Source organism: Mus caroli, unplaced genomic scaffold (genome assembly GCF_978045245.1).
Source record: "Mus caroli unplaced genomic scaffold, Mus_caroli_1 scaffold_6, whole genome shotgun sequence".
In the NCBI taxonomy this organism is placed as follows: domain Eukaryota; kingdom Metazoa; phylum Chordata; class Mammalia; order Rodentia; family Muridae; genus Mus; species Mus caroli.
In genome coordinates this window covers 26,299,483-26,323,924 of record NW_028227261.1, presented here as the reverse complement: position 1 = coordinate 26,323,924, position 24,442 = coordinate 26,299,483, and positions in this window count along the sequence as shown.

Below are 24,442 nucleotides of genomic sequence, written 5' to 3'. Positions count from 1 at the left end.
CCAGCCAGCCTCGCTGAATTGGTGAGGTCCAGGTTCAGGGAGAGACCCTGTTTCCAAAATAGGGTGATAGAAGACACCAATATCTACCTCTGGTTTTCACTTACATGCCCACATGTGTGCACACACGGACACAAATGCATTTGCAAATAGCCGCGCGCACACACACACACACAACGTGCGCACACACAAGAAGACATCACTTGTCTGCATCCAGGGACTTGGGAGAAGCTTGTGCTCAGAGACGTTTGCTGTGGATGGAAAAGCTGTGAGGCCCCAGTGGTCCGGCAAAATGGTGGGCTGTTACAGAGTTCTTGACACCTGGTTTCTGAGGAACTGCCTAGAAGCTGAATCCACAGCAAGGCCTAGGCAGCACAACCCCACGGCAGGACCCACAGTTTGCTCTGCCTACAGGGCAGGTGCTAAAACTGGCCAGAGCAGTAGTAGTAGAAAGTGCCAGTCACACAGTTGCTGCAGAGTGCCTGCACACTGGCACATTTAAACCCCAAATAGATATATGTGGGAGCAAAGAGGGTACTCAACAGTATAGCCAGTGCCACACTACTGAGAGTGCATGCTGAGATTTGAACTCAGGTCCCAACACTCCCTTCTCTACCATGAACCACCAAGGAGGGGGCTGACATGGTCTGGAGCCATCCCAGCGCTGTGTGTGGGTTTCTGCTGAGGCTCTCCTCATTATCCTGGAGGCTTGAAGCCTAGAGCCTCACCCACATAGCTTCAAGCTAGCCAAGCCCTTCCATTCTATTGGGTTGCATCTGACCCTCATTAGCATAACACACCCACAGTTTTAGTTAATCACTGTACTTCTTTAGAGTCCATGCCCAGCTGCACAGATGAGGACAGCCTTGTTGCTGTCTCCTGGCTTTCAAGCTCACCTCAACTACCTGTACAGCTATCACTGTCAGTGAAAAGCCAACCCCAAGGCAGGCACATCGGGAGATTATTACTTGAGGGCTTGGGGAATAGAGAGCGGGACCAGGGATGTTATTCACCATCTCTGGTTTGGTACATTCTTTGGAATCCATCTGTTTCTGGTACCCTCGTCTGGCCTGGGCAGCTAGGGTTTCCTTTCTCTCTCGAGCCCAAGAACTTTTGGGCAACACAGGCGGGGGTGTGCCCACATTTCCCCCAACTCCCAGAATGTGTAGACATCTTAGATTACAGCCACTTCTTGTTTGGATAGAGCTAGATGTTCTGATAAGAAATGTGTCGCGGCAGCTGTGCAGGGGAGTGAGGCTTCCTGGAAGGAGGAGGAGGGACTCGAAGTTGGGAACATTCCACCACAAACCCCACCCAAGCTCAGCCCACTGCTCCTGCCATCCGCCCAGCATCCACACAGACCTTCCATACTGGGACATCCTGGCACCAGCCCTCTCCATCCCCCCCAGGAGGCTAGCTCCCTGCAGGTCTCAGATTCAGCTTGTCCCTCTCCACATTTCTCAGGCTGCAACTCAGGAAATGAGCGGACAGAATCTCAGTTAATGTTGTGTGCTTTCCTTTATCAGACATTTTCCTATCCGCCCGTGTTCTGTATCCTGTAAGCCTAGGGAATTTATTCTCTCTCCCTATTGGAAAAGGAGAAGCAGAGACATAGAGAGCTGAGTCGTTTACCATCCAAAATCACCCAGCTAGTTAGGTACTGGATTTGGAGCCCCACTCAGGTTTGACTAGTACCAAATTATATCACTGCTATATCACTAAATAGACCATGACAAGGCAGAAACAGAGATAGACTTAGGTAAAAGACAGGAATTAAGACAGCTGCAAGAAGGGGACAGGCTAAGAAGGACCCAGAAAATATCCTGGTAGGTCTTCCAGGGCAGGGAATGAAGAGGTGATGGTCAATAGAGAGAACTGGCCAAAAAGACCCTGATCTGCGCCCTATAGTGAGGCCAAGAAGTAGCTAAGAGGCTCACAGAGAGCCTCCTCACAGAGGCTGTCCTCACAGAGAGCCTCCTCACAGAGGGCCTCCTTACAGAGGGCCTCCTCACAAAGAGCATCCTCAGATGGGGCCTCCTCACAGTGGCTGTCCTCACAGTGGCTGTCCTCACAGAGAGTCTCCTCACAGAGGGCTTCCTCACAGAGGGCCTCCTCACAGAGAGCCTCCTCACAGAGGTTGTCCTCACAGTGGCTGTCCTCACAGAGGGTCTCCTCACAGAGAGCATCCTCACAGAGGGCCTCTTCATAAAGGGAATACTCACAGAGGGCCTCCTCACAAAGAGCATCCTCAGATGGGGCCTCCTCACAGAGGCTGTCCTCACAGAGGGCCTCCTCACAAAGAGCAATCTCAGATGGGGCCTCCTCACAAAGGCTGTCCTCACAGTGGCTGTCCTCACAGAGAGTCTCCTCACAGAGGGCTTCCTCACAGAGGGCCTCCTCACAGAGAGCCTCCTCACAGAGGTTGTCCTCACAGTGGCTATCCTCACAGAGAGCATCCTCACAGAGGGCCTCCTCATAAAGGGACCACTCACAGAGGGCCTCCTCACAAAGAGCATCCTCAGATGGGGCCTCCTCACAGAGGCTGTCCTCACAGTGGCTGTCCTCACAGAGGGTCTCTTCACAGAGGACTTCCTCACAGAGAGCCTCCTCACAGAGGGCCTCCTCATAGAGGGCCTCCTCACAGAGGCTGTCCTCAAAGAGAACCTCCTAATATAAGGCCTCCTCACAGAGCCTCCTCACAGAGGGCCTCCTCACAGAGGGCCTCCTCACAGAGGGCCTCCTTACAGAAGCTGTCCTCACAGTGGCTGTCCTCAGAGAGAACCTCTTCACAGAGGGCTACCTCACAGAGGCTATCCTCACAGTGGCTATCCCTACAGAGGGCCTCCTCACAGAGGCTGTCCTCACAGAGACCCTCCTCACAGAGGGCCTCTTCACAGAGGGCCTCCTCACAAAGGGCCTCCTCATAGAGGCTATCCTCACAGTGGCTGTCCCTACAGAGGGTCTCCTCACAGAGCCTCCTCACAGTGGCTATCCTCAGAGAGAGCCTCCTCATTCACAGACGGCCTCCTCACAGAGGGCCTCCTCATAGAGGGACTCCTCACAGAGGTCCTCCTCACAGAGAGCCTCCTCACAGAGGGCCACCTCACAGAGGCTGTCCTCACAATGGCTGCCCTCAGAGAGAGCCTCCTCACAGATACTGTCCTCACAGTGGCTGTCCTCACTGAGGGTCTCATCAAAGAGGGACTCCTCACAGAGGGCCTCCTCACAGATGTCCTCCTCATAGATGGCCTCCTCACAGAAGCTGTCCTCAGAGAGAGTCTCCTCACAGAGGGCCTCCTCACAGAGGCTGTCCTCACAGTGGCTGTCCTCACAGAGAGTCTCTTCACAGAGGCCTCCTCACAGAAAGCCTCCTCAGAGAAGGTCTCCTCACAGAAGGCCTCCTCACAGAGGGTCTCCTCACAGAGGGCCTCCTCACAGAGAGCCTCCTCACAGAGGGTCTCCTCACAGACGGCCTCCTCATAAAGGGCCTCCTCACAGAGACTGTCCTCACAGAGACCCTCCTCACAGATAACCTCCTCACAGAGAGCCTCCTCACAGAGGCTGTCCTCACAGTGGCTGTCCTCAGAGAGAGCCTCTTCACAGAGACCTCCTCACAGAAGGTCTCCTCACAGAAGGCCTCCTCACAGAGGGTCTCCTCATAGAGGGTCTCTTCACAGAGGGTCTCCTCACAGAGGGCCTCCTCACAGAAAGCCTCCTCACAAAGGGTCTCCTCACAGAGGGCCTCCTCACAGAGGCTGTCCTCACAGTGGCTGGTCTCAGAGAGCCTCCTCACAGGTGGCCTCCTCATAGAGAGCCTCCTCACAGTGGCTGTCCTCACAGTGGTTGTCCCTACAGAGGGCTTCCTCACAGAGGCTGTCCTCACAGAGGCTGTCCTCACATTGGCTATCCTCACAGAGAGTCTCCTGACAGAGGGCCTCCTCACAGAGGGTTTCCTCACAGTGGGCCTCCTCAGAGAGAGCCTCCTCACAGTGGCTGTCCCTACAGAGAGCCTCCTCACAGAGGGTCTCCTCACATACAGCCTCCTCACAAAGGGCCTCCTCATAGAGAGCCTCTTCACAGAGGCTGTCCTCACAGAGACCCTCCTCGTAGAGACCTTCCTCACACAGGGCCTCCTCACAGAGGCTGTCCTCACAGTGGCTGTCCTCAGAGAGAACCTCCTCATAGAGGGCCTCCTCACAGAGAGCCTCCATTCCCAGCACACTGCAGCTGTAGGGGTCAAGGCAAAAGGATACTAAGTCCCTATGTCTGTCTCAGTCTATTCAGTCTCCTCAGCTCTTTTCTGTGTTAATGAATCTCTTGAGAGAGATGGGCTCTCTCCTGGAGCATTCCAGGGACCTCACTACCTTCAAGAAAGTGTAGATAAGTGGAATTCCTGAACTGAAGCAGACCCCACCACTTCCCCAAGACTCAATCTCTCCTCCTCAATTTGAACCCTCCCCTCCTCTGACCATGTATCCTTGGCCACTCATCTGGGAGCTTGGAAATATGACCCAGTTCCTATTCCACAGGGTATCTGAGCCTTGGACATCATGCCCTCCCAGGGAGGACCTGCTCTTTGAAGAGAGCTGGCCAAGTGGCTAGACTGACTGTTGGCTCTGTGGGTCCACATACTTCTATTTCACCAGCTCTGGGGTGACAAGTGAAGCCTACCATACCTGTTTTTGGGTTTTTCATTTTGGTTTTTTTTTTGAAGGTTGGTTGGTTGGCTGGCTGATTGGTTGGGTTGGTTGGTTTGATTGGTTAATTGGATGGGTTAGGTTTGTTGGTTGGTTTGATTGGTTAGTTGGGTTGGTTGGTTGGTTACTTGGTTGTGTTGGTTGGTTAGTTGGTTGGGTTGGTTGGTTGGGTGGGTGGGTGGGTGGGTGGGTTGGTTGGTTGGGTGGGTGGGTGGGTTGGTTGGTTGGGTGGGTGGGTGGGTTGGTTGGGTTGGTTGGTTGAGTTGGTTGGGTTGGGTTGGTTGGTTGGTTTTTTAAATATGGGTTCAATGGGTGGAACTGAAGTCCACATGCTTATACAATAAGCACTTTACCAACTGAGGAGCCATCACCCCAGACCCAAGTCTTTGTATTCCTGTTAGGAACAGATCTCCCCGCCCCAAGAAGTACCAGCAGTCTATGTGTGCAGCATGTTTTATAGGCTGGAGGACCATCCTCAGAAATCTTACTCCAATGTAACTCTAAACTGGGCTCTCAGAAGAACAGCACAGCCCTCTTTGAAGCTGGCAGTTTTCAGGAGGTGCAAATACTATGTAAATGTCTTGCTCTTTACTGCCCAAGCCTGCTGCTGCACCTGCTCACAGTAACTCAGTCCCTAGCCTGGTACTCTGCTGGGTGGGAGCAGGGCCAGTGGATGAGACACTTCTAAAGCTCTGGGTTTTGGAGCAGCCTGGGCCCTGCAGACAGGAAAGACAACTGCCTACCAGGAACATACATCTATTCCTGGGTAAACAGCTGCTGGGCCTTTCCATGGAAGAGGACCAATGTAGTCTGTCTGCCAGCTGGCCTCCTAGATGAGTGGTGTCCCAGCAGTGGCTGGGCAGTGGCCTCTGCTGCTGGCAATGGGATGGCACAGCCCTGGCTGTGGAGACCCACACTGTTGCACCCTCACACAGCCACCCCTCACTCTATCTTCCCACCCTGGGTAGGCAGTGGCAGGACCAATGTTCATGGTTATAGCTCCCTCATTGTTTAGTGCTTCTGTTCCTGAACATGTTCTATAGTGAGAATGGATATGTGGTACAAAGATTGGAGCACTTATTAAATGCCTTCTGTGTACCAGAAGTTACCCTAGTATGGGATAAGAATTCTCATCATCCTGTGTCACAGTGGAGCAAGCTGAACACAGAGATGTCAAGTATTTTTTCCAAGGTTGCTCAGCTAAGGATACCAAGGCTCTGACATAGGTCTTGCTCCTACTCTTTCCAGAAGTCACCTCCAACCTAAAGTTTCTCAACAGGTAAAAATGAATGCAGAGTGAGGGGGTTCAGTCCCTAACTCTGTACCCCTTCCACCATGTGAGGTTACCCAGGTTCCTGCCACTCTGGCCCCACTCCATCCTTATCCAGCTTCATGGGGCAGACCCACTGCAGCAGGCTTTGCAAAGGATACAATCATTACTCATGTGGTATATACCACCCCTGCGCTAAGACTCCTCAGTGAGCAGTAGAAGATCCCCTCCTGCTCCTGTGGGTTTAGGGATCGTGGTTGAGGGAGTTCTGGTCCAGCTGAGGGGCAGGAAGGGTTTCACAAAGGCAAACCCAGAAGCCTCAAATGTCCACTGTGGGTCAGTGTGGGTGGAGCTGGATCAGCAGCTGGGTGTCTTAGCTTGGTGGTGATGGAGGTTCCTCACCACAAAGCCAAGCTTTCAGCTGTCTCAGACCCAGGGGCTGACAGGCCGACGCTGGGCTTCAAGTACAAGGCTTGGAGCATCACAGGCAGAACCTGCTGAGGTAAAAGCTGGCTTTCTCCTCCTAGGCCCCCATCCAGGCCCATAATGCCTTGTATACTCAGCTTTTAGTGGCTTCCAGAATGTAAATTTATTCTGTGTGCCGGCGCCAGGCACTCACCTTATCTGCATGTTACAGTCACCAGAATAAATATTAGGGACAAGCCCGTGAGCTCTCCCTGTGTACACGAGTTAAACCTTCTAGCCAACAGCTCATCCAGGCAGGGATTTCAATGGAAATGCAGTGCTTACATTACTATGAGGAAAGCTTGGGCCTCTGTTCCATCCAGACGGAGCAACCCATGGGGAGTGGGTAGAGCAGCCCCGTGCTAGGGTGAGAGGAGAGAGTAAGGAGAGGGTGGGAAAGGAAGCACCTGTCAGCTTTGGGAGGGGCAGCTGGCTGCTCCCCCAGCATCTGGGATCACATGTGACCCCCTTTCTGGCATATTCAGGCTGAGCTACAGGAGCCTCCCAGAGGCATAGGAGACCTGGAGCAGCCCCGTCAGGCTCAGACACCATCCTGGCCTCCAGAGTTGCACAGTGACATGGACAGGGACAGGTCTCAGTCTCTCCTCAGCAGTTCAGCCATAAATAAAAGCGTAAAGAAGCCACTTTGCCTGCCAGAGATTCAGTTTCTTTAATGAGATGCTCCATCCTCACCATTCTACCCTCCAGGTGTTTCTGAGGTCAGAGGAGAACTCCAAGGCTGTCGGTCCCACCCACCTCCCTAGGAGCCCAACCCAAACTGCCCTGCTGACACTGGCTGGGGGGCCTGTGCTCTGCAGAAAGCATGTGGGCTCAGATTCAACCCTTAGTCCAATGTTTCGAGGGGGCGATTCCATGGTCTCATTTCACAGATGAGAAAACCGAGACCCGGAGATTTGTCCAGCATCCTGGGTAGAGATGGGAAACAAAATAAGCAAACAAAAAAGTGAGGCAGGATTTGCATTCAGAAAGCTGATTCCAAAGTCTGTAAGCCCCAACTTGACATTTAAATCTACTAGCATCCCTCTAAGGGCACCCTTCATGGGTACCCTCCAGGGAAGCTCTCCAGGGATGCTCTCCAAGGATGCTCCTGCAGGTGCCAGTCTTTTCAATACTGGTCCTTCCCATTGGATCCCAGTTCTTCTGTGTCCCTAATGCTCTAAGGAGGACAAGGTAACAATAAAATGTGTTTTAGGTCTCACACTGTGCTTTTTACCTCAGACAGGGCCCCTGCCTTATCCAACCAAGGAACTCTCAGCTTCCGTTTCCAGCAGACTCCATGTTCTGCCCACCCGTCCTCCACTGTAGCCCTCAGCCGGCAGCAATCCAGGTGGGGAAAGGAATAGCTTTTCAGTGTGTCTGAGACTCTCTGATCATTGCTCCCTCCCTGCCACCAGCATTGCCAAGAGGGGCTTCCCTCCTGTAGTTCACACCCTCGGAGGGAAGACCACAGCCCCACAGTGCTGGGACTATCACTCCCACATTTCCCTTGTTCTTAGACCTTAGGCACCCCTAGATAAAGCAGCCTGTGGATTGACCCCCCTCCCCCAGGATTCCAAGATCACCTTGGAGAGTCAAGGGAGATTCCTAAGATGCCCTGTAGAACCCGCCCCCTACTCACATTGCCTTTTCTCTCTGCCTCCTTACTTCACAGAATCCATCAAGACCCATTCCTGGGGACCAGTGTTGGTTCCAGGTAATTTGATGCTAAGAAAGGCACTTGAGACTTAAAAGTGTCATTTGTGCTATGGGTGACCAACACCCCACACCCCACACAACACTCATAAATCTAGTGTAACAGCCACAGACATCCTCATCCTTGACAGAGAGACTCCCTGGTGACCACTGGCTGTGGTGGATTAGCAGCCCTTAAAGATGTGTGAAGACTGGACATAATCACACAGTGGTGGATGAGTTTGGTCCAGGCCATGGACTGAGACCCCACTGAGGCAGGATTGTAATGGAGAAGATGTTAGAATGAGGTGATTCCTCACAGAGCCCCTCTCATAGGCAGTTGCCCTTCCTGAAAATGATCCCCACCTGCTCAGCAGCTTGCTCAGCCTCGGGTGATCTTCCCTGGCTCATCCCATGGGCCGCCTATAATTGTGGTTCTATGTGGTCTGCCAGCTCAGGGTCAGGGCAGAGGGGGCCAGCTCACTCTGAGATGAGAGAAAGCCTGTGCTGTGGGCAGTACAGAGCTCTAGGTGCTGGCCTTAAATCACATGGATTCATATACTCATCATTATGCCATCATAGTGTCCTGGGCCCTGGAAGGACCCAGAGGGACTTAAGGTCCATGAACCCCAGAGTTCTAATCCATATACACACTGGCCAGCGATCCCCGGGACTTATGGTTAGGGCAGCCAGTTGGATTATCACCTGTCCCATGCAGCTGCAATGTCCTAAAGCAGATCAGAGGTTACAAAGACAAAAGGTCGGCTTGCCTCTTGTCCTCTTGGCTTCCCCAACTCAGTGCAGGATGTACATTCAGAGCCTTTCCACCCCCATGCACTAGAGGATGGCCCCAGAGGAGTCCACTAGGGTTCTATCCTGTCAGTGCATTTCCTATCCCCTTCCTTCTGTGTCCCCTCCATGTTGGCTGTGTGTCATCCTGTCCTTTCTCTGGAATTGATCACCCATTATAAGAAGGCTGCTTAAGACAGACACTGTAGCTGAAGCCGTCGCTTTGAGTCGCTTCTCACCCAGGCTTTCGTGTGACACCCACCTCACGTGTCTGTGAACGTGCCTGTTTTTCTCTTGTTCGTCTGTCTTTTGTTGTAGACGGCTGTCTCCAAGCTCCCCGAATCTTAAGTATCTTCAGCTTGGTTACAGATATTGGCGAGGCATATTTTGAGGCAACACACGTTCTAACACGCGCCTGCCGCTGCCCACCAAGAGGGCAGGGATCTCACTTTGGATCTTAGACTCAGAATCAGACTTGAGACTTACTAAGTGCTTAACCCTCATGGGCTGAGCACAGAGCAGAGCCACAAGGGGGAGGTGCAGGGAGGTCTAGTGCAGGGATAGTCAGGTCCTCTCCTCCTCCTCCTCCTCATCCTCCTCTTCCTCCTCCTCCTCCTCACCCTCCTTGTCCTCCTCCCCCCTGTCCTGTGGGCCTGTGAGCCCCTCCCAGGCTTCCTTCCTGATCCAGGGAGCGCCCCTGCAGCCCCAAAATCAGAGTCATCCCCAGCCTGTATGTGTAAAGGAAGAAGGAGCCACTGAGAGAGCAATTAAGTGCTTCGTGAACTGGGCGATCAGAGAGCCCCAGCTTCCTGTAGAGGTGTTTGGGCCTGAAAACATAAGATTAACACATCCATTTCTTGAGAGCTTATTAGCCTTTAAACTGTCAAGAAAGACACAATGCCCTGCATGCATGAGTGTGGGATCCTGAGCTGCCCTCCTTCAGAATGATGCAGCGCCTGGTGCCAGAAGACCCAGGGACTCCCACCAGCAGCTCAGAAGCCCCAGCACCCTCAGGCCTGGAATGTGGGGAGGAGCTCCCTGGATCCACAGACCCTTTCAGGACCATATCCCTCCCCCTTGGGTTCTCATACTTGTGTGTGGCATCCTGGTTGTTTTTGAAATTGAAGGGGGAAAGATCAAGAAACAGTTAACAACAGTGTCAGTTGTCTGGAGAGTGGAAAAACAAATTAGAGAGACAGACAGACAGACAGAAGTGGGCATGACACGGCTCACTGGCTGAATCGGTGGGAATAAAGTGCTCAGACAAGCATCTGGTTGGTAACGGTGCATCCCTGTCTATAGCCACTGTCTGAGAGGTCAGGTCTGTAGCAGAGCCCCTGCCCAGATGTGCAGGCAGGGAAATGCTAACAAAGGAAAGAATAGCTAGGTGGTACTTCCAAGCATCTCATTTTCCCATCCTTTATTCCCCAAACTGGCAGGCCTGGAGACTTCCTCCATCCCTCAGTCCCATTTTGTACCACTGAGGAAACTGTGGTTTGGCCAAGGACCATCTCACCAATAGGGCTCCAGGCACACCAGTGGGATTCACGCCTTCCTGATCCTTTAGGCCCTGTTGTAACCTACTCCTGGGCCATCAGTAGGGAGACAGAGGGATGGGTTGACTGGTCAACTGAGGGACCCAGGACTTGGAGGAAGTGGCATTCTGGTGGGTGCTGGTATGTCCCTGGTGGGTTCCATGTAGTGCCTACATTAAGAGGCGGGGATCTGACATCACTGTGTCTCTGACTGCAGAAAGGTTTACCAGATCGCCAAGGAAGAAAGCAGGTTCAGGGTCCTGTGCTCCTGGCAGCCTGTGCTGACACTAGGAGCCTGCCCAGGACCATGCGAGTTCACTACTGTACTGTGTCAGGTCTTAGACATACTTCCCAAAGTGGGATCGGGAACAGTGAGTGGGCTTTGAGGGGTGTTATCATCTGGCAAACTCACACCAAAAACAAGATGGGCCTGGTCTCCCCTTGCCTCACCAAACACCCAAGACAATTTCCCTGCTGGCTGGCATGATCTCATGTTCATTCTAGTCTGTCATCAGCTGATCAAAACTGGGAATCCGCATTCTCTGGCCCCTCCTGAGCCCACGGGATCCCAGCATGAGCCTTGCTCACCAAAGATTGATTCATCCCAAGCCCTGACTCGCCCCAGCTCTGCTCTTGTCTGTCCAGCTGAGTTACAACCCAGCTTCCCTTAGGCCTGTGATTCACACAGAATTCAGAACTAAGGGAGAGAGCCAGGCGTGGTGGCACCCATCTCTGGTCCTAGCACTCAGGAGGCAGAATCAGATGGATCTCTGTGGGTTTAAGGCCAATGTGGTCTAGGAGAGTTTCAGGCCAGATAGAGCTCCATGGTGAAAACCTGTCTCAAACAAAAACCAAAACCTAAGGGCTTGATAGGGAGAGAGCTGAGTCAGTAATGTGTGTGTCTGGCAAGCATGGGCACCTGAGTTCAATTCCCAAACCAGCATTTAAAAAAAGGAGGCATGGTGCCCTGAGAGTCCCAGCCAAGTCTGGAATCTTACAAGACTGTAAGGATACAAGACCTGTAACTCCAACTCCAAGGGATCCAAGAACCACTTTTGGTTCCTCTGATACTTGCACAATCACATATTCACTCACACACACATGCACACAGAGACACACACAAGTACATACAGACACACAGAGACACACATATGCACACACAGACACACAAACACATGCACACACAGACACACACACATGCATACACAAAGACACACTCCTGTGAGTTCAGCCCTGCAGAGGTAGATCCTGGCACCTCACTGATTGGCCAGGCCACTTGTGAATGAGCATCAGGTTAGTAAGAGCCCCTGTCTCAAAGAAGATGGGCAATACCTGAAGGACCCCATAAGTTATGCCTGGCCTCCAAATATGTGCAATACACATGTGCACCTACACAAACATGCCCACACATGCACATGCACTCCACAAGAGCTGAGGGAGCCTCTGCACGTCAGCAGCCCACTGTGTGTCCTGGACTGAGCTGCATCCCTTCTTGAAGACTCAATTCTCCAAGTATTCTACCTCAGTTAAACAAACATTCTACCTCGCTCCCCCCATTCTGGTGTGTCTGTACAGGAAAGTCCAGCCAGAGTACTTGAAAATAAATGATGCAAGTCCTCTGGTGACAATCTGTCTTTGGGAGGTGACACTTGTCACATTGGCCACATTGGCCAACTGTGAACATATGGAAGGAAAAAGACACAACCTGATACCAGTTCCACTGATCTAGCAGAGGGTATTTAGTTCACAGAATGACTGAAGCAAGAGGTGACCCTGTCTTAATAATAAAGGCAAGCCTTCCTCTTACTGGTGAAGAATGGGATGCCAGAGGTAACCTGAAGAAATGAAGGCCCTGTTTGTCTGACTATGGAACAAGTGCAGAAGAATGGAGGGTGAACAGGTAAGTGTGGGTGGTCCTACTGTGCACCTGCCCCCTTGGTACTGTGATAGCTAAACCCAAGGCTGGTATACTCTAGGTGTCTATGTTGGCTGTCCTGATCAGTCTCAAGGCTGCCCCTGGAGGCCTGTGTGGTGCTGCTGGAGACTCCTCCCCTCAGAATGGCCACTTACAGCCCAGTTGTTGGTAAATGCTTAAAAATGAGATTGGTGGAGAAAGAGGTTAAGGATTCCCTTGATCCCGGTCACTTGGTATTGACAGACATCCACCATGAGCACAAGGTTGCCCCTTTGTGTCACCATGGTACACTCACATCTAGATTGTGCCCAGAAGGCGGGTCTCTCTGCAAAGCTTGGAATAGGTCCCCGGCATGTGTCTCTGTCCTTCTCCTGCTTCTCTCAGGTCCCTGCTGTGGCAGCTGCACTATTTCCATCAGGATCCAGCTGTTTTAATGGGAACTTTAAATAACTCCCTCCACTGCCAAGAAACTTTCTGTCCTGCTGAGGCAGGTGCATTGTAAGCAGACATTCCACTCCAGAGAGGCTCAAAACCATGTGGCTGCTGGACAATGACCATCCTTCCTCCCGACTTGCTTTCTGGCATGTCGGTATCCAGCGATTTGACAGGTGTCACCACAGAGTGTCAGTTACATACATACAGTTCAGGGCATAGAAAAAAAATCTGTGCTTGCAAACACAGTTAGATGGAGGAAGCAGATCCCTGGGCAACACTAACCACCCACACACCCACCAACCACCCTATGAGAGATCATAGGACAGTTGTTATTCTATGATCACACATTGTATACAACTCTGCTCCCACCATGGCTATGGTGTGCTGGGATGAGCCAGGTAACTCCCAGGTAACCAGCCTCACAAGATCTCATGACAGCTCTCCCCTCATCAAGATGGGCCATCATTCCTAGTTCAACCCTGAGGAAACACAAGGCCTGGGGAAGATGAAGAGCCTAGTGAGAGTCACATGGATGGGGAAGCCTGCCAAGTCCCCAGATGCACCCTGCCTCAGTAGCAGCACAGGAATAGCCACTCTGAGATCGGTTAGGCCTGTGGGGTGGACAGAGAATAGGTATAGTCACCTGAACCAGGTAGCCAGAGTCCAAAGGGGCGCTATGCTGCAGGACTGCTATCTTCTGGCCAATGCCTGCATTAGTCCAGCATGGACATTGCAAGCCCAGGGCAGAGATGGGAATTGCATCCATTGTGTGCCACGCCCACCTTCTCCACTCCATAAACAGGTGGCTTGGTTGGGGCTTAGTCCACACTGGGCTCTAAATGCAAGTGCTCCAACATGACCACAGAGTGGGCGAGCCTGCGGGAAGAGGCAGGACTGAAGTCCCGGCTCTGCCTCTTTTCAGCCAGGATCTGGGCCAGCTCCACAGCTGGCATGGGAGCAGGAAGGCATTCAGCTCAGCAGAGAATGAATGTGCACTAAACGGTCCACAGTGCCATCATCCACTCTGCCGTGCGCTGAGCTGTCAGCCCCTCTGCCGCATGTTGGGCTCTCTGATCAGTATTCAGATAGAGCGGGGATCTCTGGCGCCCCTATTCTGTCAGAAGCCTGATGCCTGAATGAGAACTCAGGCAGGTCCTAGAATGCTTAGACGACCGACCGCCAGGCTCTTCAGACAGCATTAAGTATGTATCTCCTGGAAGGAGAGTGGGGTATACACTGGCTATCCCTTTATGCCCCCTCTATGAACATTTCACTATCTATAATGAGGTCATAGATGTGCCGCCTGTCAATCACTCTACCAGCACACCCACTACCCTGCACAATGCCTCATGGGGAATGAACTGAAGGGCTGAGACCCCCTGTACACATATGAACCAAGCAGCTCTAAAAAGAAAGACACACACACACACACACACACACATACACACACACACACTGTGTCCACTACTGGGGAGATCATCACACTGATGGTGTAGCAACAAGGTTACTGCATCCGGCCTCTCTCACTCTAGCAGGAAACTGCACATCAGCTCAGCTGCAAGGGCTCTGGGTGTGCGCTAGCCTGGGAAGCCAGGGATATTTTGGGAGCCAGATGCCCTCGTGGGTGGAATCCCACAGCTCGGTTCCCAGATGCTGTCGAGTCAGCAATCCCTTTGCATCCTAGCCTCCCTTCTTCTCACCTACCTATCTCTGGAAAGCATTTTCTGATGTCTGTTAGGTGAGGATCAGATGGGGTGCCTGTCTGTCGAAAGAAAGATAAATGCCAGGTGAGGCCTGATTGGTGCCTTGACAAAGAGAGACCCTACAGCAGGGCATCAGTGGCTGTACTTTCAATGCCCATCCCTGGTCTGTCTCCCACATGTGTCCACACATACAAACACACACACATGTGTACAACACACAAATAAACACATTTGCACACATATGCACACACATACAGATTGCATGCACACACACATACAGACACACATGCACACATGTGCACAGACACACAATCCATACATATACTACACACATGCACACACACACACACATGCACGTGCGCGAGCGTGTGAGCATTGGGCTCTGGAAACCTGATAGAGGGATATCTCTTTTTTGTCCCTGGCCTCCCTCCTTAGAAAGACAGTCATGGAGACCTTTCTGGCCTTGGCCATGTCAGCTCTTGGTGGAAGAAGGAGAGCAAGCAGGCAGGAGCCCAGGGACCCTGTGTCAGAGACATGGGTCAAAACTTTAGGCACAGAAGAAAATTGGCCATTAGCAGGTTGTGGAAATGAGAACATCAGAAAGGACCCAACATTAAAGATGGCCACATGGTGACCTGTGGCATGTTGCTTAATCAGGAACAGATAGCCAGGCACCCCCGGGTGGATCTGAGGGCTTCTGGGTAGAGTGTTTCTCATGTGCTGCATCACAGCTAGACACACCTTAGGGCAGCAGCTTGGGCAGGTGTTGATGCGCTGGCTTGGGGGGATGCTGATGTTCCAGGGGAAGGGTTGAAATGCTCCCCATCTCTGTACTCAGATCCCTAGACCTAGTGCAGAGCTGAGGTGCCTGGGCTGGAGGCAGCCCACTTGCAGTCTGCCCTGGCTCATGGTGTCACCTTTTCATTTGTCACACAGTATACATATTGTTTACTAGCCTTTTGCTTGGCTTCCCCAGTTCTGTCGTGATGGTTCACTTTCATTGTCCGTGTGACTGGATTAGGGGAAACCTGGGGAACGTGCCTCTGGGTATGTCAGTGAGGGTGTGTCCAGAGATGGATAAGATAAGCACTAGCTACTCTCTCTCTCTCTCTCTCTCTCTCTCTCTCTCTCTCTCTCTCTCTCTTGCTCTCTCTGTCTCTCTCTTGCTCTCTCTGTCTCTCTCCTCTCTTGATCTCTCTCACTTGTGCTCTCCCTCTCGCTCTTGCTCTCCCTCTCTCACTTGTACTCTCTCACTTGTTCTCCCTTTCATTCTCTCTCTCTCTCTCTCTCTCTCTCTCTCTCTCTCTCTCTCTCTCTCTCTCTCTCCTCTCTCTCTCTCTCTCTCTCTCTCTCTCTCTCTCTCTCTCTCTCTCTCTCTCTCTCTCCTTTCACCATGGATATAGTATGATTGGGCAGCTGCATGCCCACTGGATGGAGAGGAGGATGAAGGCAGCAGGTGGCAGTATCTATCAGGATGGGAGGAGCTGTATCAAACAGTCCAGAGTCACAACAACTTTGCCTAAAGCCTCAGTTTTTCTCCCAGACAATCCCAAGATGACACTTCTGGCTGTGGCATCTCCCCTATTTTCCTTAGGGTGGTTTTCTCCAAGTGTGGTGCAGGGACTGAGTCTCCTTCAACCTTAATGTTGGTATTTGGGCTGTGGTCTCTGGGGTTCTGAGGAGAGGAAGTGAGCCCAGGGCAGGTGATCCAAAGGGTCTACTCCCTCACCACCCACATGCCACTATCCAGGTCTGTTCTCTAGCGGCACTCAGATGCCAGAGGGCTAAAAATGTCATCCCTTGCTAAGCAACCCCACACTGCAAAGAGGGTATACCAGGGACAGTCTGCCTCTATCCTCAGGGTGATGTGAATTCCCCTCTCTATCATTCTGGGCCTCCTGATCTCCCTACCAGAGCCTCTATGAGCTCTGAGCAATTACCAGGTCAGGAAGGTAGAAAAGGGGTTTCTACTAGGGAAGGCAGGTCTCAGATCTGCCCTGACCTGGCCTCCAAGGAGGAGATCCTTGATTTGGATGCTGTCAGGCTGCTGGTTCATGGTCACCTTGTGTTCTGAGCACCATAGCTATATAAACAAGCTTCCTTCTGCCTTTCTTTGAGGAATCTCAGGTCATATGCGGAGGCAGAGGAAGCCTGGGACACTTAAAGCTCACTGCTCTGTGGAGGAGGTCTATCCCTGGGGTATTAGTTATACCCATTTTGGTATCTTAAGGGCCAGCTGAGACTGACATGATTAACCCCGTTTTGTAGGTGAGGAACAGTAGAGATTGGGTTAAAAGTCAAAGCCTCCATCAGCACTGAACCACACCCGGGATCAGGAGGGTTTTTTAGTTCCCATGAATCATTTCAACCATAGCCCTAACTGTTCTTCTTGTCAGTCTCCTATTCCTTCGTAGGCCCTTCCCTGATGTCAGAGAAACTCGGCATTGCACAGAAGACTCTGGGTGCAGATGGGATGACAGAGGGGAGAGCTAGCAGGAGGAGAAGGACCTCGACTTTGCAGGGGCAGATGGGGAAACGAGCTCAGTTCAGCACGTTCTGCTTCTATGACCCCATGTGACCCTAGCAAGTGATATGACTCTTTCCTCTTGATGACCACGGGATGACTAAATGACAAGGGATGTGAGGACAGCAGCTGTTTGTCCTCCTCCCATTCAGAGGTGGCACCCAGCTCCCAAGAACCCTGAAGTTCCATCCTCACCTCCCCCAGCTTCTCCAGGAAAATCCTGTCAGTGCAGAGATCACGGGGACCTGAGTCATATAAGGCCATCCGGAAAAGATGCGGGACGTGCTTCTTGGGTATTGAAAGCACTGTATCTGGAGTAAAATTGACTTGGAATGGGATTCTAGCAGAAGCGCCTACTGCTCAACCACATGGCTTTGTGCTGGTCTCTTTACTATGCATGTGTCATTATTCACAAAGTGAAGGCAACAATGGAGCCATCCTCATATTTTATTTGAAAATAAAAATAAAGTAGAATGATCCTTAGCACTGGGCCTAAGACAAAAGTATTAAAAATACCTAAGACTTATTTTTAACAGCCTCAGCCTTGCTGGGGTACATGTATGGTTCAATAAACCAAGCATATTCAAAGGTAGAGCTTGATACATTGACAAACAGACACATCTACAAAACCCTCACTACAATCAAGATGAGCATTCATCTTGATTCATATTGTGGGTGCTCACAAGCATCCTCTAAGTCTATTCTTGGCCCAAGGTGAGCATCCTTCTTCCAGGGATGCCCTGATGTGTCCAGCCTCTGTCCTTGTGGTACCTGCATCCCTCCTTTCCATATACAAAGGAAGGAAGGGTTTATTTTTACCGCATAATTCAAGGATGCAGCTCACCACGGCAGTGAAGCCATGGGGACAGGACAGTGAAGCAGTTGGTCACACGACATCCACAGTCAGGAAGCAGGGAGAGATGAACGCTGTGACTCAGTTTACTTTCCTCTTTTTAGTCTTCCCCAGGACTCCAGCCCATGGAGTAGCAATGCCCAGGGTTAATGTTTCCACCTCAGCTCCCTCAGAGATGTGCCAGGGGATTGTCTCCTAAGGGATTCTAAATCCCATCGTGTTGATCTCAATATCAGCCATCACACACCAGCTCAGGGATGAGAAGAGCCCAGCCTGAGGAGGTTGCTCTGGTGAGACCTGGTGTTAATCTCTTGCTACCTGTGGCTTTGCCTAGGCTGTGTCACCTCATGCAGCCTACCTTTCTCCATGTGTAAAGCAAATAGCAGGAGGTTCCTGTCAGCTTGGTCATAAAGATGGGTGATGTAGCATCCCATCCCTACGTCACTTACCTCACCCATCTCATCCCCCGTTGGGCCACTGACAACTGCCAATCACTTTTCTGAGGACCTCATCCTGTGCTCTGGATACGAGACAATGAGTTTCATCTGGCTTCTGAGCAGATGACTAGATCCTGTAAACAGGAGTTAGCCCAGTGCTTGACTAACTCCTTACAAAGCCAAACAGCCTGTTGCAGAAATATCAATGTCACCTCTGACTTCCTTGATGCTCCATTAAAGTGAAGTCATTACCCAGAGGCTTCAAGGTATTTAGAGAAACAGCCTACCAATATGGTTCCTGCCTCTTGTGCACGTGGAATTACGGTCTCCCCTGGAGCTCTGTGTGTGACACATAAGTATTTTAAAATCAAGTGATTTTGGCTATTAGAGATGATTAGAGCCAGAGAGGACAGAGTCCACTCCTACAAGACAATGTGTATGTGGGCAGGTCACATCTGGAGAGGCCTGAGTGGGTTGGAACAGCATGAGATGCATGGGGTGACCTGACAGCAAAGCGTATCAGAACTAGAAGTTGTCCTTGTGCCTGTATGTCCCTGGGATCTGGCTTAGCTGAGATACATCAGAACCCCAAAGTCCTCATATGTCACCATCAGCTACACAGTGTGACACGGATGATCAGAGGCCACTATTTCCTGAGCAGCCACCATGTTCCAGATGAGCTCATGGCTCCCATCAAGCCGTAACAGAGAAGAAAAATGTTTGCCATATCTCTGGGGACCTGGTTTCTTATTTGAGAGAATAGCCAACCATGTTCCTTGTGTGTGAGGGGTGGGACCTACTCAGGAAAAACATTCGGGGCCCTATGGTCAGGATGGAGAATGCAGGCTACAGAGGAAAGATGGGAAGGTGGTCCTTCCAATGGCCCCTCAGTTTCATCACTGTAAACTGGAGGACAGTAATGATCGCTACATCAAAGGCTGATGTGAGGGTAAAATACTTAATACAAGAAAGGACTTAGGTGGAGCCTGGGAAAAATGACCTTGTGTGCACATTATCAGGAGCTCTGCTCTGGGTAAAGTGGAACAGCAAGCCTCAAACTTACCTGATTGCCTAAAGCAACTGAGCATATAAACAGAGCATATAAAATGACTGTTTCTGCATCACCAGGAACCAAGTAACAAAGTGCAAGGATCTCCAGAGGAGTCGAAGTCAGGCCTCTGTTGTCCCAGCTTGCAGTTTGGACAAGAGTTACAGGCCTCAGGGGTACGGGAGTGGGGAGGGGGCGGGGTGAGGGCAGATCGTGAATGGGTAGAAGCTGCTGATCCTTAGCTGAGTCAGAACGTGGGGATCCAGACAGCTTGAGTTCCCAGAGCAGAGCCTGGAGATGAGCGATCAACACAGGGTGGCAACGGAGAAAGGGCTGATGGGAGACTGCTGGAGCTTTGAGCTGAGTGCCTTGTACACAATATGAGGGGGTGATGAAGGCTAGGACAAACAGCCAGAAAGATGTGTGGCTCTTGACGGTGGTGTATCAGTCACTTACCCTTTTCATTGCTATGACCAGATGCCTGACAAGAAATCACTCAAGGGAGGACAAGTGTAATTTAGCTGATGATCTGAGGAGTTTCAGTCCGGGAAGCTGTGGTGGCAGTGCAGTGTCAGCAGGCGACTTTGTGTTGGTGGGAACCTGAGGCTGCTGCTGGCTCACACCTCAGCAAGAAAAGCAAGCTGAGGTATAAGGCTTAAGGCTCACCCTGTACAGACTGACTTCTTCCGCCAGGAATCTTCAGGAAGATTCCACAACCGCTCAGAACAGTGCCGCCATCTGAGGACCAAGTGTTCAAATACAGAGCTTTGGGGACACTTAGAACTCCAATCAGGGCAGGTGGAAGGAAAATGGCAGTTTCAGATGGAATCAATGGGCATAGCCATCTAGTGATCAGCAGCTCTGGAAGTGAGAGCCTTGTGGGTAAATATCAATGGTGATGTCATTATTTAAAGCCCTTTTAAAGATAATTGACTGGTACTCGTTATGCGGAAGAAAACGGGACAACTTTAGCAAGAAGGCAGGAACGGATCTACACCAAGCCGGGAGTGTTGGAATATCAGTTGAAAGCGAGCTGTGTACCCACGACCCCCGCCACAGGATCTTAAGACTTCTGGTGAGTGGAACAGAGCTTCTGCTCCAATCCAACTGTGCAGGACCTGAGACTGCTTTGGTTGGGGAGGCAAAAATCCGGCCTCAGTAGGGCCACAAGCCTCTCCTGTCAGAAAAGCGCCTGGGTAGCTAGGGCGCAGGGTCGGCTGACACTCGCCAGCTACCCACAACACCCGCCACAGGATCTTAAGACTTCTGGTGAGTGGAACACAGCTTCTGCTCCAATCCAATTGCGCGTGGGACCTGAGACTGCATTAGTTAGGGAAGCAGAAAAACGGCCTGAGTAGGACCACAGGCCACTTCCGGCCGGATCAGCACCGGGGTAGCTAGAGCACAGGGTCGGCTGACACCCCCCAGCTACCCACGACCCCCGCCACAGGATTTTGAGACTGCTGGTGAGTGGAACACAGCTTCTGCTCCAATCTTTAAACAGTGACAACGACAACAACTAACCCCAGAGATTACCAGATGGCGAAAGGTAAACGTAATAATCTTACTAACAGAAACCAAGACCACTCACCATCATCAGAACCCAGCACTCCCACTTCGCCCAGTCCAGGGCACCCCAACACACCGGAAAAGCTAGACACAGATCTAAAAGCATATCTCATGATGATGGTAGAGGACTTCAAGAAGGACTTTAATAACACACTTACAGAAATACAAAGGAACACTGGTAAACAGGTAGAAGACAGTAAAGAGGAAGCACAAAAATCCCTTAAAGAATTGCAGGAGAACACTGCTAAAGAGTTACAAATCCTTAAAGAAAAACAGGATAACATAATCAAACAGGTAGAAGTCCTTACAGAAAAACAGGAAAACACATCCAAACAGATGATGGAATTGAACAAAACCATACTAGACCTAAAAAGGGAAGTAGACACAATAAAGAAAACCCAAAATGAGGCAACACTGGAGATAGAAACCCTAGGAAAGAAATCTGGAACCATAGATACGAGCATCAGCAAGAGAATACAAGAGATGGAAGAGAGAATCTCAGGTGCAGAAGATTCCATAGAGAACATCGGCACAACAATCAAGGAAAATGTAAAATGCAAAAAGATCCTAACTCAAAACATCCAAGAAATACAGGACACAATGAGAAGACCAAATCTACGGATAATAGGAGTGGATGAGAATGAAGATTTTCAACTCAAAGGACCAGCAAACATCTTCAACAAAATTATAGAAGAAAACTTCCCAAATCTAAAGAAAGTGATGCCCATGAACATACAAGAAGCCTACAGAACCCCAAATAGACTGGGCCATAAAAGAAATACCTCCCGACACATAATAATCAGAACAACAAATGCTCTAAATAAAGACAGAATACTAAAAGCAGTAAGAGAAAAAGGCCAAGTAACATATAAAGGCAAGCCTATCAGAATTACACCAGATTTCTCACCAGAGACTATGAAAGCCAGAAGATCCTGGACGGATGTTATACAGACACTAAAAGAACACAAACTCCAGCCCAGGCTACTATACCCAGCCAAACTCTCAATTAACATTGATGGAGAAACCAAAGTATTCCACGATAAAACCAAATTCACACATTATCTCTCCACGAATCCAGCCCTTCAAAGGATAATAACAGAAAAAAACCAATACAAGGACAGGAACCACGCCCTAGAAACAACAAGAAGGTAATCCCTCAACAAACCTAAAAGAAGACAGCCACAAGAACAGAATGCCAACTTTAACAACAAAAATAACAGGAAACAACAATTACTTTTCCTTAATATCTCTTAATATCAATGGACTCAACTCCCCGATAAAAAGACATAGACTAACAAACTGGCTACACAAACAAGACCCAACATTTTGCTGCTTACAGGAAACTCATCTCAGAGAAAAAGATAGACACTACCTCAGAATGAAAGGCTGGAAAACAATTTTCCAAGCAAATGGTATGAAGAAACAAGCTGGAGTAGCCATTCTAATATCTGATAAGATTGACTTCCAACCCAAAGTCATTAAAAAAGACAGGGAGGGACACTTCATACTCATCAAAGGTAAAATCCTCCAAGAGGAACTATCAATCCTGAATATCTATGCTCCAAATACAAAGGCAGCCACATTCATTAAAGAAACTTTAGTAAATCTCAAAGCACACATTGCACCTCATACAATAATAGTGGGAGACTTCAATACACCACTTTCACCAATGGACAGATCATGGAAACAGAAACTAAACAGGGACACAGTGAAACTAACAGAAATTATGAATCAAATGGATCTGGCAGATATCTACAGAACATTCTATCCTAAAACAAAAGGATATACCTTCTTCTCAGCACCTCATGGTACCTTCTCCAAAATTGACCACATAATTGGTCACAAAACAGGCCTCAACAGATACAAAAATATTGAAATTGTCCCATGCATCCTATCAGATCACCATGGACTAAGGCTGATCTTCAATAACAAAATAAATAATAGAAAGCCAACCTTCACGTGGAAACTGAACACTCTTCTCAATGATACCTTGGTCAAGGAAGGAATGAAGAAAGAAATTAAGGACTTTTTAAAGTTCAATGAAAATGAAGCCACAACATACCCAAACTTATGGGACGCAATGAAAGCATTTCTAAGAGGAAAACTCATAGCTCTGAGTGCCTCCAAAAGGAAACTAGAGAGAGCACACATTAGCAGCTTGACAACATACCTAAAAGCACTAGAACAAAAGGAAGCAAATTCACCCAAGAGGAGTAGACGGCAGGAAATAATCAAACTCAGGGGCGAAATCAACCAAGTGGAAACAAGAAGAACTATTTAAAGAATCAACCAATCAAGGAGCTGGTTCTTTGAGAAAATCAACAAGATAGATAAACCCTTAGCCAGACTCACTAGAGGGCACAGGGAAACCATCCTAATTAACAAAATCAGAAATGAAAAAGGAGACATAACAACAGATCCTGAAGACATCCAAAACACCATCAGATCCTTCTACCAAAGGCTATACTCAACAAAACTGGAGAACCTGGATGAAATGGAGAAGTTCCTAGACAGATACCAGGTACCAAAGTTGAATCAAGATCAGGTTAATGATCTAAACAGCCCTATATCCCCCAAAGAAATAGAAGCAGTCATTGATAGTCTCCCAACTAAAAAAAGCCCAGGACCAGACGGGTTTAGTGCAGAGTTCTATCAGACCTTCAAAGAAGATCTAATCCCAGTTCTTCACAAACTATTCCACAAAATAGAAACAGAAGGTACTCTACCCAACTCATTCTATGAAGCCACAATTACTCTGATACCTAAACCACAAAAAGACCCAACAAAGATAGAAAACTTCAGACCAATATCCCTTATGAATATTGATGCAAAAATCCTCAATAAAGTTCTTGCTAACCGAATCCAAGAACACATCAAAACAATCATCCATCCTGACCAAGTAGGTTTCATCCCAGGGATGCAGGGATGGTTCAATATAAGGAAATCCATCAACGTAATCCAGTATATAAACAAACTCAAAGACAAAAACCACATGGTCATCTCATTAGATGCGGAAAAAGCATTTGACAAGATCCAACACCCATTCATGATAAAAGTCTTGGAAAGATCAGGAATTCAAGGCCCATACCTAAACATGATAAAAGCAATCTACAGCAAACCAGTAGCCAACATCAAAGTAAATGGTGAGAAGCTTGAAGCAATCCCTCTAAAATCAGGGACTAGACAAGGCTGTCCACTTTCTCCATACCTATTCAACATAGTACTTGAAGTCCTAGCCAGAGCAATTCGACAACAAAAGGAGATCAAAGGGATACAAATTGGAAAAGATGAAGTCAAAATATCACTTTTTGCAGATGATATGATAGTATATATAAGTGACCCTAAAAATTCCACCAGAGAACTCCTAAGCCTGATAAACAGCTTCGGTGAAGTAGCTGGATATAAAATTAACTCAAACAAATCAATGGCATTTCTCTACACAAAGAATAAACAGGCTGAGAAAGAAATTAGAGAAACAACACCCTTCTCAATAGTCACAAATAATATAAAATA